Source organism: Furipterus horrens, unplaced genomic scaffold (assembly GCF_987537825.1).
Source record: "Furipterus horrens unplaced genomic scaffold, mFurHor1.1.pri manual_scaffold_17, whole genome shotgun sequence".
In the NCBI taxonomy this organism is placed as follows: domain Eukaryota; kingdom Metazoa; phylum Chordata; class Mammalia; order Chiroptera; family Furipteridae; genus Furipterus; species Furipterus horrens.
The window spans coordinates 78,584,708-78,601,696 of record NW_028327187.1 but is presented as its reverse complement, the minus strand read 5'-3'; the positions used below and the strand labels follow the sequence as shown (position 1 = coordinate 78,601,696).

The 16,989-nt window shown below is 45.0% G+C and overlaps 1 pseudogene; it reads left to right on the top strand.

The window, feature by feature from the left end:
- The first annotated feature begins 2,402 nt into the window (after positions 1 to 2,402).
- Positions 2,403 to 13,265, top strand: LOC149991353 (cell division cycle 7-related protein kinase-like; annotated as a pseudogene).
- Positions 13,266 to 16,989: the final 3,724 nt, after the last annotated feature.

The window sequence follows — 16,989 nt, the reverse complement described above, 5'->3', positions numbered from 1 at the left end:
GAGAAGCAGGAACCTTTGTGCACTGTTAGTGGTAATGCAAATTGGTGTGACAAGTATGGAAAGTAAAATGGAGGGTCCTAAAAAAAAAAATAAAAGACCTACCTTATAATCAAGCAATCCCACCACTGGGCATATATCTGAAGAAACCCAAAACACTAATTCAAAAAGATATATGCACTTTTACGTTCATTGCACAGCATTATTTACAATAGCCAAGATATTGAAGCAACACAAGTGCCCAACTATAAACGAGTGGATAAATAAGTAGTGGTACATACATACAATAAAATATTAGTCATCCATAAACAGAATGATATCTTACCATTAGCAACAACATGGATGGAACTAGATAGTATTATAGTAAATGAAATAAATCAGACAGAAAGACAAATACTATATGATTTCATTTATATGTGGAATCTAAAGAGCAACATAAATGAACAAACAAAATAGAAAGAGATTCATAGAGAGAACAGACTTATGGTAGTCAGAGGGAAGGGTGTTTGCGGGACTAGGTGAAAAAGGTGAAGGGACTAAGAAGTACAAATTGGTAGTTACCAAGTAGTCACTGGGATGTAAAATACAGCTTAGGGAATATAGTCAGTAATATTTTAGTAACCATGTATGGTGTCAAGTGGGTACTTGAATTATGAGGAGGATCACTTTGTAAATTATATAATTGTCTAACCACAATTCTGTATACCTGAAACTAATGTAAAATAATATTGAATGTCAACTGCAATTAAAAAATAAAATTAAAAACTATAAAAATGCCTTGATCCAACATAATGCTACTTATCTAGGTATAATCATCATTCACCCTTTCTCCAAAACATCACCCTTATATCTTATCACCTACTATCTTCAGCTCCAAGTTCAGAAATTTTGGGGTGATAACATTTCTTCTTCCTTCCCATCCCTTTTAGATATGCTATAAACTATGAACTAAATTATATATTGAATCACTACTCGCACATTATATTCTCTAATGGGGTGAAGATAATGGACAGAGAAAGAGTGTGACAACTATTGTCTTATGTCTTTCATTGTGAAATGTGTTCCTTGACCAGAAAAATATTGTATGAGATATTTCAACAGCGTATGAAGTGTATTGTTATGAATATTTCTTTTTTATATATAAAATAATATTATAATTCTTGCCCTTAGAAGCGATAGACACTATACATGATTTGGAAATGAGACTGTATCAAACACTGGCCAAAAAAGAATGGTCCACTCCATGCTTCTTTTTTGTCTGGTAACTCAGATATATAATGTTATTAGCTATGATTGTTGTTGCTTGTCACCTCACATGCTCCTGGGTATTTCTTCTTCTTCAGTAAGCTTGTTATTGGGAACTTGCCACAAGGACCTATGTGTGAGCTGAGGGACAGAAAGCCATGCGGCAGGAGCAGGTGCTATGGGAGTGTGAGCCTTCCATAGCTCACTTGTGCTTTCAGGACCTGCTCCACCCTGACTTTATTTATATCACCGCCCTTTGGTGATGGAGTGTTGTTACTGCCTGCCCAATGTTGTGGCTTGGAGGATCACATGGCACCAAGGCCAGGATCACCAGGCAGCTCAGGTTGCATAGGCATTGGGGGTCACATGGTTAGGCACTCAAAGTCTACCAGGGCCAGTAATTTAATCTTGTTAAATTGCTCATCAGGTGCCAGGAATTGTTTCTCAAAAGGAGTAGTTATCCGACAAAGGGCAAGGCTTTTGTTCTAAAACTCTAGAGGCTTGTGCTTTGATTCTCCAGTTAGGGCTCTCCAGAGGCTCAATGTGGCATCCCAATCTGCCACACTCACTCAACTCATAAGGCATGTCCATGTATTCAACAAATGTGTATTAGTAACTACAGCATTCATGACCCAGTACTGAGTTCCAGGGTGTCCTGTTCTCAAGACACAATCCGTGCGGTGAGGGAAGCAATCACAGCACCGAGAGAAGCCACGCAGGGCTGTGGGAGCCCAGATGAGCAAAGGATTCACTCTCCCTCTGCGAACAGTCATGTTATTAGTCACAGATGGTGTGTGAGGAACATCTGCACAAATGCATAGATATAGGCACACATTTCTATGTACAAATACGGGCATTGTGTACACACGTTCTAATAATGGATTCTGAGCCAGCAGTCAGTGTGCTCTGGTGGAAGGAACCCTTGACTGGGAAGTAGGTGATGGCGCTAAATAGCTCCAGCTCCCTTACCCAGTCCCCATGTGCCCTGGGATGCATGCCTGCCCCTCTCTTCCAGTGAGATGTGAACAGCATGAGCTCGCCCAGCCTGGTCTCTGTGAGTGGAGATCAGAAAGTGGATGGGGAGCACCCAGAGCACTCCCTAGCACACAGTAGGGGAGAGCTGCTGTGACTGATGTGGGTGACAGTCAGTGGGAACGTGCATGGTGCACTGTGCCCATGAGCGTGAAGGTTGGGCCGGGTGGTGCACGCACACGCTCACATTTATGCAGAGGGAGGCACGCCATGTGGAGATGGCCACATGTGCAAACTGGGTGCTGAGCTATGTGGGCAAGGCCGTGGCCAGCCCCAGCCAAGAGACCCCTGGCCACAGGTGGTGCCACGAGGTGGGGTTGATGCCTCTGTGGCCTCTGACTCTGCTCTAAGGAGTAAGAGGGGTGAGAGTCAGAGGTCAGAGTCTACCTGGAGAGGATGCTGCAGTCTGAAAGCAACAGAAAGGGAGGAGCCCTGAGGATAGCCTTCTGGTGAGGTGTCCTGCCTGTTGAGGGGCAGGCAGGGAGGCCTGGTTTTCAGTCCTGGCTCCAGCTGTGTGTGATCTACCTGGGACTGCTCTCTGCTCCTGTCTGAGCCTCAGCCTCCTCATCTATAAACTGGTGACAGTACTGCCCACAGAGCTGCTGTGAAAATTAAACAAGGCCACACATGTGGAAGTAGATGGCACTGTGACTGTACACAAGTGTCCCATAAACAAAGGTGCTCCTTCCGTCCTGCACCCCACTTCCCACTTGTCCTATCCCCAAGGGATTACTCCCAGCAAGGATCTGTGCTAAGAAAGCCCAGGCACAGGGCTGAACCCTGGAGAGAATGTGTCCTTTTATTGAGCCAGAACCCATAATGTGCAGGTCACTATGCTTGGCTGGATAGAAGGGACTCATGCCATGGAGTCAGAGATGGGCCAGTACTGGGAGAGATGGAGCTCAGGGCATGGTGATGTGCCTGGGGTCAGGAGAGGTCAGTGGAAGGCTTCCTGGACCAGACCGTGGGGCAGGAGCATCGGATCTCTTTATTTACTTTCCCTGGGCTGAGAGGCTGCAGTCACCCTTGATGTATCCTCTTAGTTGTGTTCACTCTCACTATGCCATCATAGATAGACGGAGTGGGGTGTGACGTGGATGTTCCTGAGGTAGTAGTGTGTGACACTCGCTGCAGTGTTGTACTTGGGTCACTACATACTGCATGCTCTCGTCACAGATCTTGATGTGGGCCTGCACAAAAGAGCCAGTGCAGCTTGGGGCTGAAGTTGGTTCTCTCTTTGTTCCTCCCCATCTGTTCCTCTAGATCGTCTCTCCACCCAGGTCCATCCCATTCTGTGCCCTAGGAGGCTGACTTTTGTTGATTGTATAGTCTGGGCTCCCTTGTTCTGCCAACAAGAGACATTCGCATGCAATGGAGGGTGGTCAGTGTGAGTTTCGGTTATTTATTCCCATGCTCCCCCATCTACTGGGTTGTGCTTTGGGTGTGCCCAAGTTCCCAAGTTCCCTCCCCCATGGTTATAAATCTGGCCACTTTCTTACAACTGCTCCCTTTCCTTGACCCCTCCATTTTTGGGGTGGAAAGAGCTTTCTGTTGATGCCGTCCACAGGATCTACCCAACCCTTGTGGGTTTCCTTAACCTTGTTCACACCTCTGAAAATTATGTCTTACTACTTTATCTTCACATTACCATTGAGTGTGCCATCTGTTTGGGGGAGCATTCTGACTGACACAGAGAGTGAATGTGAGTGAAAAAGGAAATGAATGAGTAAAGACAAGAGTGGGTGAAAGTACAATAATATAAGTAACTGCATGAATGAATCAGTAAATAAGTGTGAATGAGGGATGATGGAGGGAGTTGCTCTGTGAAACTTGCCCTATTTATTCTGTCAGGCATCGTGGAAGTAACACTGACCAAATCTGCTTTCCTCTGGAAACACCACTGAGAATGGAAGGGCAGTGGGAGGACAGTATAAAGTGCTGGATGTCCTTGACAATATCATCTCAAGCACCGTGAGACTGAGAGATGTCCTGACTGCCAGCCTTGCTCAGATTCCAACTAGAGGTATTTGAAGGCCAAACTGGCTACATCAGGATCACTATGTTAGAAATACAGATTCCTGGGCCTTACCCTCTGGAGTCCACTTCGGTAGGTTGGGGAGTGGCCCAAGAACCTGTTTCTGACCAGTTTGCAGGTGAACGTGATGTCTGGCCAGAGAACCACTGACCTGGCCTACCCACCTCCTCTGAGAGATAAGTGGACACAGAGAACGCACCCATATCACGTGGCCGCCCTCACCAAGCTGTTGAGCTTGGAGTTCCTGCCTAATTTGACCCTGTTAACCCAGAGTGACAGTGTGGTACACGCAGAGGAGAGACGGACACACGGACATGGGTTCCAATCCCAGCTTTGACCTTCCCCTAAGGTGGGGGTGTAGGCAAATCACTCAAATGCTCTGCCTCACTGTTCCCATCTGCACAATGAGGAGATGCCATCTGTGGCCCAGGACCATGGTGAGAATTGAGAAAATTCCTCCCTGCAAATCACTGGTGCAGAGTAGCAAAGATTTGATGATAACTGCAGTCGTTAGCATTATTGAGCAATCGCTAAGGTCCAAGTATGGTGCCAAATGCTTTACATGAGTCTCACCTAATCCCTACAATGCTGCCTATGAAAGAGGAGCTACTATCCTTCCTGTGCTGCAGATGGGGAAACTGAGGCTTAGAGAGTGTGAACCATTCTCCAGGGCCTCACAGGCAGCATCTGAGCCCTTGGAGCATGCACTCTTACACCCTAAGCTAAAAATGGCAGCTCCCGCCCCCTGCTCCTTAAAGGTTAAAACAGAGGGTAGAGCCAATCCTGTGGGGATAAAAACAGAACAAAGACCTCTGAAAGGAAGGAAGTCAAGGGAATGTATGTAAGCAGGCGCCTCAGGAGTATAGGGCCTCAGTTTGCCCCTGAGCTTCCTGCCGGCTGTAGCAGAAAGGGGTGGGGGTGGCGGAATTCCCAAGTTTCCATTTTCTGGGAAAAAAGGAGGGACAGAGACATGTTCAAATGGACATTTGTCTTGGACTGAAATTCCAGAGTTGATCTTACGGCCAGCTCAGCAAACATCCGGGACCAGAAATTCATCTGTGTTTTCATGAGGCACTAAAAGGCATATTCACATGTGATTCTGAGAGGCAGAGGCAGAGGGGGAAGAAAACACATGAAATTCTCTCCCGGAGGAGAACCTTGATAGACTGCAATTTCCCACAGCAGTAAGGGGCACAGGAGGAAACCTAGACCCTGCCTGTGTGTCTGTCTCTCTCCACAACACACAACACACAACCTCTCTGGCGGGAGACCCAGGCTTCTGGTCTACCCGGGGACATGACCCTGGGCCTCGGGATGGATGGCAAGCTAGCCAGGGCAAAGTTGTGCAGGAGGGTCAGACTGCCAGAGCCTGGGAGCTGAAGAGAGGGCTGGGTCTGCCAGGCTTGGTGGGCTTGCTGGAAGAGGCAGAGCAGGTGGAGTTGGTTTTAGGATGTGGAGAGGAAGGAGTGTGGCATTGGGGTAGGTGGAGGGGTGCTGTAGGCGGGAGGCATAGCAGGTGGTGCAGGTGTTACTTCTCAACCTCCCCAGACTTTGCTCCCTTTGACGTCCCCTTGCTTGGCCTTCTGCTAGTGAGCTCTCCATGCCCTCCCACCCCAACCCTCTCCACCCATACAGGTGAGGCTGACTCGCCCCCATCGACCAGAATCGAGAGGGGAGAGACCTGTGTCCGAGTCACCTTCTGCCCGACACTACAAGACCAGTCTGCCTTCTCCAGCTCGGGCATCATGGCTGACTTTGTGGTCCAGTACGATGTCGTCATGGAGGACATCATCGGCGACGTGCAGGTGAGGGGGCCGGAGGAATGCAAAGAGCATGAGCTCTGGAGTCACATGGGTCTGGGCAACAGTCTGGCCTCCACCAGTTGCTCGTTTAGTTCTCCCTAAGGATCAGTGAGGACTAGTGAACACAAACCAGAAGATGTGTGGTGACACATGACTTCACACCTGGGGAGGCACATGTGCTTCCCCAACGGGTTGGGGACCTGGAACCATAAACATTGAATCAAGCTCCAGATGAATCCATCCCTGATTCAATCACGCCATAGCCCACTCCTTTTGGAAGGTGAACTATTGGCCAGTAGTAGGTCTCTCACATTTGCCACAGCTCCGATACTCCAGTGTTCTCTTGAACTCTCGTGCTACCTCCAAGCTTAAAAACTCCTTTTGCCTTCTTTAAGCCATTTGCCTAAACAGGTAGCTCTTAAATTCTGAGCTCCCACACTGAGGAAGAACAAGCAGAGGTCTCTTGCACTACTAGAGGAGAGCACCGATCCAAGACCCTTGGCTTTGTGAGAACCACTGAGATGTCTGGTCCAAGCCTGCCTTTCCCGCCACACCTCTCACTGCCTCCAGCACACAATGACCCTCCAGCTTCTGCCCCCCATCATACCACACACCTTTCTCCCAAAACACGTGAACCTGCCGTTCATCTGAGTGTGAACATTCACGCATGCTATCTGCTGTCCTGTGAACATCTTCTCCCTCCTTTCCCCACTGGTCAGTGTCCTTGTCCTGAAAGATCTCGCTCAAATGCCACCTCCCCGATGACCACAGCCCACCCACAGTTCTTCTCTCTCCTACGGGCTACTAGAGTGCTTTGGTTACACCTCTCCTCGTGCACTTATTTAGTCATTAATTCATATGTGGGCACATCTCCACCGGGCAGAGCTACTTGAGCCTAGTTCTGTCCCCACTGACTCTGAGGACTCAGAAAAGAGTTGGACGCAGAACCTGTTCTCCCTCCAGGGTGTCCCAGCCCTGAGGGGACAGGTACATGGAGCCTCAACAGTCATAAAGAGTCCTAAGTGTGTGTATAAGTCTGGAATGGGTGATGCGCACGTATCACCGAGGAGCATTTTAAGAAAGCCTTCCTAAAGGGCTTGGCCTTTAAATTAGCATGGGGAAAGTGAATAGAGTCTGCCTCCACCTGCGCAGATAGGTTGATGGGAATTCCATGCAGACAGAGGAGAAAAGAGCATGTGCAGAGGCACAGGGCTGTGGCACAGCCAGCTGTGCAGGGGAAATAAAAGTAATTTGCCCTCTCAGAATAGGAGCTGAGGGTACCCTGCCAGTAGGTGGCAGCAGGGCCCTTGACCTAGTGTTTCTGTGGCACATGTGTTAAGGTATCTATCTGCTTCTTTATTCTTTACCCTTTTCACCATTGCCTGGAGTGGAAAAGCAGGTAGCATAGGTGGAATTAGAGGCGTTAAATGCTATGAGCCATCCTCCCATGCACGGTGTGTCTTGACTCCTGCATCTCCTCACCAAGAACCCCTCAGTTCACCTCCCTTTCCTACTCAAGTATGCCCATGTGTCAAAGGCCCGCACATTCACCCCTATATTCAGTCAGTCAGGACTGCCTGGGAAACTTACGTGTGTCGCACCCACTGCTGGCTTGCGTTGGAAACCGGCGGTGAGTCATACACAGATCCTATTCACTGTCTCCAGGTGTAACACAGAGAGACAATACTGACACAAGATGAGAAATGCTCTTCCAATGACAACACAAGTTATGATGGAAGCCATTGTGAGGGGAGAAGGTGTTCAAGGAAGGCACCCTGGGGAAGTAGACGGGGGCTGTGAGAGAGCAAAGGCATTCTAACAAACTGAGGGCTGCATGACACAAAGAAGGGAGGCTGGAAACATCCAGGGGTGTGTAGAAAAGTCCAAGTGGGTCAGAGTTCCTGGAGCACTGATTTCAGGCACAAGGAAGGGTAAGAGGTGAGACCGAAGGCCACCGGTGCTGCAGGGTCATGACAAGGAACATGCAGTTTGTCTTGAGGTGATCAGGGAGCCAAGAGAGGGAATGACATTAGGACTTTGCGTTCAGAAAGGCCAGATCGAGCAGGAGCTGTAAAGACGTACTCATGGAAGGGGCCACAATAGAACCAGGGAAGCATGAGAGAAGGAAATCCCGAATCTGGGCTGTGTAAGTCTGGGTTGGAGGGGAGGGGTGGACCTGAGATATCCAGCAGATTTGATGGAACACAGAAGGAGGGGCACAGGACGATTCAGGAGTGTCACTCAGGTTTGCATCTGCAGTGACCACGTGGATAACAGTGCCTTAAGTGACAAAGGCGCACAGGATAGGATGGGGAGCAGAAAATGAATTTATTGTTTGGGCAAGATCCATTGGAGGCATCTTCGGACATCTAAGGGAACAGGTCCAGTGGTGAGTGGTATGCAGCTGTAGAGTGGGAAGAGTGGAAAACACTGGGCTGGAGAAAGAGATGTGAAGTCACCAGGGGAGATTCGGCAGTTGAAACCAAGAGAGCTAGCCAGACGACGCGGGGAAGATGTGTAGAGCCAGAAGAGCACATCTAGGAGGGCAGGTGCTGAGGCTGGGGTTCCCATTCAAGGAGCTATTGATCTCAGCCCCCTCAGGGTATCCAGCCCTGCCAACTGCCCACAGCCTCCTCTGAGCTCTGAAATCCCACCACTTCCCTCCATTGTGCCACACAAACGTAATCGTTTTTTTGCATGCGGTGATTCCAAAATATGGGGAAGCACTGCATAATGGACAGGGGGAGAACATGCAACCCAAGAAAGAGATGGAAGCAGATGGACCAGAGAGCTGGTAGGAAAATAAGGAGCATTCACCTTCTCACAGTCCCAGGGGCAAAGGTTCTTGACGAAAGCAGAAGTAATAGTCAATTGTGAACTTCCATGAGGGTGGTGCTGTTGGAGGAGAATTGAAATATACCCACTGAGTCTGGAAGCTGACTAGTCACTGTTGCCTTTAGTGAGGAAAGGGTTCTTGTGTGGCGGAAGCGGGACCCAGTCTGTGGCGGGCAGAGGAGTGAAGTGGAGGTTAGAAGACCCTCGCAGGTGCCAAACTCATCACCATGGCGTGCTACAGGGTGGAGAGAAGCTGGCTTGCAGTTTGGGTAGGATTGGGATCAGTGGGCTTGTCTTAGTGGATGAAAAAGACACACCATTTTTATATTCTAAAGAAGACCTTGTACGGTTTGTGGGCTGGGTCTGAGGGCAGGGTCTGACTGGTGGAGACGGTGCTAGAGGCTAGCAGTACATGGGCCCTTTTGTCTTTCAGTAGGGACAAGAGGTGTAGGGCATGTGGACCCTGAGCAAGGGTAGGGTGGGAAGGTCAAGGAACATGGCCTGGTGGCCTTCATTTTCTTCATACGGAAGGGAGGGGGTTATTTCCTGAGAGTCAAGGCCGTGACAGCTGAGGTGAGTGAGAGAGGGTGGTGACCTGGGTCACACCTCTGACTTATAGGATGTGAGCTGTGGGGCCATCGGTGAGCCTGGGACCACGGAGAGGTGGGTATGTGATTTCCCCCAAGCTCCCACCCACCCAGGTAGGGGAGGAACAGAGGAGGACTGCCTTTGGCTCTGCCTTTGGCTCGGACAGTTGCAGTGTGGTCGACCCAGGTCTTTCGGAACTGCTGTAGAGTCCCAGGAAAAAGTGGAGACAGAGCCTGCACAGGCACTTGTGAACTCATTCAGAGCCTGGGGTGGAGGGAAGACCAAGATGTCCTCCCATGTCTGCTGAGATCCCCCGAGAGAGGAGGAGAGAGTGTGTCCAGCCTCATGATCAGAGTGCCTGAATGGCAGAGAGGACAAGAAGCTGTTTATCCCAGGGCAGAGCCAGCTTCAGTCTACTGGGCAGCTCAGATCCTCAGCAAGCCCATACTTCTCTAGGCTGAGCTGACACTGGTCCTGGGGGCCCTCCCAGCTCCCCCCTGTCCTCCCCTCAGCTGCCCCAGCCCCCAGGCTCCACAGAGGGAACATGCAGTAGGGGGAGGGGGCAGCAGCCAATCACATCCCCCACAGCCTTAGGCATCTGCACCTGGTCTAACCAATCCCCTCTGAACAAACAGCTCACTCAGACTCTGCTCCCTCCTCCCCTCCCTGGTCTGCCCAGCAACAGCAGAAAGGAGGTTTAAGGAGAGGGAGGCCCTGCAAACTCCCAGCCCCTGGCAGCAATGGAGCTGGGCCCCAGGCTCACTCTTTAGAGGGAGGTTAAAACAATAGTTACAGTTCCTGGAGCCCAGGCAAAATGTCCCGAGGGGCTCCGCAGACTGTGCAAGCCCTGCTCTCATGGACAGGAACTCACATATTACAGAGATCCTGCTCCTTGGAGCCTTGGGCCCCAAGCCAGCCTCTACAACTCTGGGGCAGGTCCTAGACTGACAGTCTGAACAGAGGAGACACAGTTCTGGTGGGAGGAGACGAACATTGAAGAAACACTCACACAAATGCCTATTTAACTAGAAACAGTGATAAGACCTACAAAGGAAAAGGGCTGTTTGTTATGTAGGAGAATAAGAGGGGACCTGGTTTAGACCAGCTTTCATAGTTCTTGTGGTTTCACTTCTTTTGTGCAGATTTACGACGGCTATTTTATTCATTACTTTGCCCCCAGAGGCCTTCCACCTGTTGAGAAGAATGTGGTGTTCGTTATTGATGTGAGCGGCTCTATGTTTGGTACCAAGATGAAGCAGGTAACGAGAAACCGGGGACCTTTCATAACTCTTCTTTTTAAATCTTAGCAAGCAGAGGTTGCTGGGATATTGGTTTCCTGGGGCCAGAGACCCTATCATCCCATTACCCTTGGATCTTATACTCCTCGGCCTACGTAAGGGTCCTTAGAAAGTCACTGGATATTAAAGCTCTTTAAAGTTAGGATCCTTTGACCTTATAAAGCCCCAAATCTCTAAGCCTAGTTATCTTAGGGTGAGAGTGATTGTTAAGCCTCTGGGCCATAGTGTTGTTTCCTCCTTTGTTTAGTCTACTGGTTAATTGATATAGTAAGTAATTAATTTCAGTTACTATATAGTTTTTGTTTTAGAAAACATTGTGAGTGAATTCAAAGACATGTCACTAGAAAGTTTCCTAACTGAGGCAGAGACCCAAAATAATAAAAATAATAAAGTGTGAAACATGTGGCAGAAAGACAAATGATGAAATATATTAACCTATAGGTTCTAATAACTGAGAAGTTATCAATTAGAGAAAGTAAAGAAAATTACATTTAAGCACTTTTTGGCAAATTGTTGAATGGAAATGAAAAAATATCAAGATCATCATGAGAGAGATGTATTATCTTTCAGGTATCAACAATACATCTTATCAATGAACTTTGAAAAGAAACTATGGAATCCAGTGGGCAATGAAATTACTTTTTAAAAATATGTTTATTGGTGCTTTACAGAGAGAGGAAGGGAGAGAGGAGAAACATTGATGTGAGAGAGAAATATTGATTGGTTGCCTCCTATACACATCCCAACCAGGGATGGAACCCACAGTGTAAGTGTGTGCTGACCAGGAATCAAACCCCCAACCTTTTGGTGTATGGGATGATGCTCCAACTAACTGAAACACATTGACCAAGGATGGAATGACATTTTTAAGGAGTTAGGAAATAAAATAACCCAAGGTATTGTTCTGTACCCAACAAAAATGTGCTTCAAAAACAATGATGTTTTTAGACAAGTACTGACAGAATTTAATTCCCTCAAACTACATAATGTATCAAAGAATGTTCTTTAAGCTAAAATAAAATGTACCAATATGGATAAACAGAATTATATGAAGGAGTGAATATTTCTTGGAAAAGATATGTATGTATATATGTAAACATAAAAGAATATTGACTGTCGCAATGCTTTTTATAACATGTAGAAGCAAAAGATATTAAAGCAATAGTGTAAAGTCCGTAAGTACATAAAGGAGGTAAATGGAGTAATGTTTTATGGTTCTTTCATTCTTTGGGAAGTGATTAAACTACTAAGTTAATGTAGATTATAATAAGGCAAGAATGCATATTGTAATATTTAGGGTAAAGAGAACAACAATAATACAACATTATATAACTAAAAATTCTAATTAGCAAGATCAAATGGAACAATACAATGCTAATTAACCAAAATAAGGCAGAGAAGGATTACTTAAAATAAACCATGTCTTTATTATATTAAATATAAATAGACCTCACTTCATGGATGAGATTCAAAGTGATAGAATTGTGGCCAAGCAGCACCTAAGGAGCTGGATCAGCAGCCCACCACAAGAAGTTCTGTTAAAAGGCCCTGCACAAATACACAACTTCAGATAAAACAAGGAAAAGGTGGAAAGGAGGGATCTGCAGGCCTTTCTAAGTGCTCTGTTTTCAGAAGAAGAACTGACAATATACTGTGCATAGCTCCATTTCACATGAGAGCCCTGCAGTGAAACTTGTGAAGCAGTGAAAGACTGTGGATACTATTATCTAGAAAATTAGCAACAGAAAAGAAAGCTGTTTCTACAAAAGATGAATAGTTGTGTAACGGAGAAAACTATGAGTCCTTGCCCAGCTAGCCTGAACTGTGTGACTGTTATGCAACAGGTTAAGTTTGCAGTATTTGCCTTTGAAAGCAACAACAGTTTGTCCCTAGGACAGGTACAACAAGATTCAGAGGTCTTGACAAAGTGCCCCAATCAAACTACAGCAATTAATATGTGACTTGTAGGTGTATTATTTCTTACTTTGCTTAATGTATGTTATCCATTTTATAAAGCAAGTGATGATTTAAGATCTTTGGCTCAAATTATGACAATTTGTGGATTCAGAGAAACTAGCCAGGCTGCTAAAACCTTTGACAAGTCAATATTGTGTAGCAAAGAATTCCCAGCACAATACTTGAGAAAACTCTGTGAGAAAGAAGCTCAGTGGTATAGATTCTAAGGCTCCAAAGTTAACAAGGGCCTGTTTCTCATGGCCCAACTTTTTCAAAGACTGACCATAAAGCTGCTCACCTCTTACAAAAACACCTCAAGCACAGGCCTCTGGGAATCCATTGTATAAAGGGAACAGAAATGGCCGTGGGGGTTGTTTTGATGCATACACTACCAATCTAGGAGATTGGGACCAGGTAACTGATGAAGCTTATGACCTGCTTGATAAGATTCTAGATCTAAATCCAACTCAAGAATAACAGCAGAGCTTTGGAGGTGAATCCCCTGTCTCTTACTTGCTGCAAGTAAATAAAACTATCTTGTGACAAAAAAAAATTTAATTATATGTTTTTGTTAAAATAGATAAACCTTAAATATAAGGACACAAAAAGGCTGAAACTAAAAGAATAGCTAGTGTGCTCATGTTAGACTTTGAATCAAGAAATATTATCAAATATAAAGAATATTTTATAATGATAAAGGGATCCATTCAATTAGAAAATATTTAGAAATTTTATGCAGTTGTTATACAGTTTTGAGATATATAAAACAAATATTGATAGAAACATACATTTACAATAATAACTAGAGGTTTTAAACATACTTTTTCCAGTATGTTTAACAAATATGTAAGGATATAGGTTATTGGAATAACAATATTAAGCAGTCTGACATAAATTATATCTATAAAATACTATCCCAAATGATAACAGAAAACATTTTTTCTTTTTCCTTCTTGTTTATTTATTTATTTATTTTCCAATTAAGCTTTACATTCAATATTATTCTATTTTAGTTTCACATGTATAGTACAGTGGTTAGACAATCATGTACTTTGCAGACTGCTCCCCTAGATATTTCAAGAACCAAACTGGTTCCATAGATAATTATTACAATATTATTGACTATTTCCTATGTTGTAATCTATATCTCTGTGAATATTGTTACTATCAACTATGTATTTCTTAATACCTTCACTTTATTCACCCATGCCCCCAGCACCTTTGGCAATCATCAGTGTGTCCTCTCTATCTATGAGCTTGTTTCTATTCTGTTTCTTCTGTTTTTATGGTGCACAGTATTTATTTATTTATTAAGTATATTTTATTGATTATGTTGTTACAGTAGTGCCAATTTTTTCCCTTTGCTCCCCTCCACTCAGTACCCCTCTTCCCTCCAGCAATCCCACCCCCCTTAGTTCATGTCCATTGCTCATGTATATAAGTTCTTTGGCTTCACCCTTTCCTATATTATTCTTAACTCCCCCCTTTCTATTTTGGACTAACCAATTATGCTTCTTAATCCCTGCACCATTTCCCTATTTCTCTCCCTCCCCCCTCTCAGCTGATAACCCTCCAAATGATCCCCATACTTATGATTCTGATCCTATTCTGGTTTGCTTAGTTGGATTTTGTTTTTATTTTTTAGATTCAGTTGTTAATAGTTGTGAGTTTGTTGTCATTTTAATGTTCATAGTGTTGATCTTCTTTCTCTTAAATAAGTCCTTTTGACATTTAATATAATAATGGCTTGGTGATGATGAACTCCTTTAGCTTTACCTTGTCTGGGAAGCATTGTACCTGCCCTTCCATTCTAAACGATAGCTTTGCTGGGTAGAGTAATCTTGGTTGTATGTCCTTGCTTTTCATCACATTGAATACTTCTTGCCAGTCCCTTCTTGCCTGCAAAGTTTTTTTTGAGAGATCAGCTGATGGTCTTACAGGCACTGCTTTGTAAGTAACTCTGTACTTTTCTCTTGCTGCTTTTAAGATTTTCTTTATCTCAAACCTTTGGCATTTTAATTATGATGTGTCTTGGTGTGGTCTTCTTTGGGTCTAGCTTCTTTGGGGCTTTCTATTCTTCCTGGACTTGTATGCTTATTTCCTTGGCCAAATTTGAGAAGTTTTTCTTCATTCTTTTTTACATAAGCTTTCAATTTCTTGCTGTTCCTCTTCTTTTTCTGAAACCCTTATTATTTGGATGTTGGCATGTTTAAAGTTGTCCCAGACGTTCCTAAGCCTCTCCTTATTTTTTTCAATTCTTGTTTCCCCATTCTGTACTCGTTGACTATTTATTTTTTTCCTTATGTTCGAAATCATTGATTTGAACTCAAGTTTCCTTCCCTTCACCATTGGTTTTTTGTGGATTTTCCTTTGTTTCATTTAGCATAGTCTTCACGTCTTCCCTTATGCATTTGCCATACTTAAGCATATCTGTAAAGACTGTGAGCATCTTCATCACCAGTGTTTTGAACTCTATGTCTTTTAGGTTGACTATCTCCTCATCTGTTAGGTTGGCTATTTCCTTGTCACTTAGTCCTCCCACTGGAACCTTGATCCATTCCCTCTCTTGGGCCATACTTCTCTGTCTCCTCATCTTGACAGGCTCCTGTGTTTGCCTCTGTGTCTTAGATAGAGCTGTCGCACCTGTTACATTGTAAGGGGAAGAACCTTAGGTATTTCTCAGTACTGGTGACCTGTTTCACCCCGTTGTGGCGCTGTAAGTAAGGGAGGGGTCTGAGAGGGAACAATGCTGCTTGCTCAGCACTCATCCCTTTTCCAGACACTTCTCCCACTTCCATATGGGACTGGCGTGTCTCTAGATGTTGCTCTGGTCACCGTTCCCAGAGTGGGTGGGTCTGTGGATGTTCTACGACCATGGGAGCCCTTTAAACAAGTAGACTCTGTTGAGAGACTGGCAGTTTCTTCCTCTGCCCCAACTCCCACTGGACTGCACAGTCAGAAGCAATGAGGCTTTATTTTCCCTGGTGGTGAAACCATGAGCTGTGTGGTCTGGTCTGGTACTGAGAGGGCTCCCCAGATGTCCTTCCCTAGTTTTTAAAACGTGTGACTGCACTTTCCGTTGGTCTGCTACTGCCGCTGCTGCTGCCACCACCACACTGCATCCTCTCCACCCTGGCTCCGCCCCTCCTACCTGTCTGAATGAGTATTTCTTCTTTATATCTTTGTTTATTGGACTTCCATGCAGCTCTATTTTCTGGAACTTCTGGTTGTCTCTAGTTTTGAGGTACAGTAGTTTTATTACTTCTTAGTTGTGGAGGGAGATGCAGCGTGTCTGTCTAGGCCTCCAACTTGGCCGGATGTCCTATTTATTTATTGTTAATTGCATTTATTGGTGTGACATTGGTTCACAAAACCATACAAGTTTCAAGTGTACAGCTCAATAAAATACTGCATTGTGTACCCACTGCCCCAAGCAATGTCTCTCTGTCTCCATTTTCCACTCCTTTGCCCACCTCTACCTAGCCCCAATCTTTTTTCCCTCTGGGTAGTGCAACACTGTTTTCTGTATCTATGTGTTATGTGTTTATGTTTTTTGATTAATTCCTTCACCTTCTTTAACCCAGTCCTCACTAACCCCCTCCCCTCTGACAGCTGTCAATCTGTTCCATGTATCCATATCTCTGTTTCTATTTTGTTCAGTTCATCAGTTCATTTTGTTCTCATATAAGTGAGAGCATATGGTATTTGTCTTTTTCTGACTGGCTTATTTCACTTATCATAATAATCTCCAGGTCCATCCATGCTGTCACAAATGGCAAGATTTGTTTATTTTTTAGGGCCAAGTAGTCTTCCATTGTGTAAATGTATCACAGCACTCATCTACTGGTGGACACTTGGGCTATTTCCAAACCTTGGCTATTGTTAATAATGCTGCAATAAACATAGGGGTGCATTTATCCTTTTGGATTAGTGTTTTGAATTTTTTAGGTTATATTCCCAGAAGTGGAGTTTCCATTTTTAATTTTTTTTGAGGAAACTCCATGCTGTTTCAACCAGTGGCTGCACCAGTCTGCATTCCCGCCGACATTACATGAAGGTTCCCTTTTCTCCACATTATCACCAACACACTTTGTTGATTTATTTATGATAACCATTCTGGCAAGTGTGAAGTGATATCTCATTGTGGTTTTAATTTGCACTTCTGTGATGATTAGTGACATTGAATACCTTTTCATAAGTC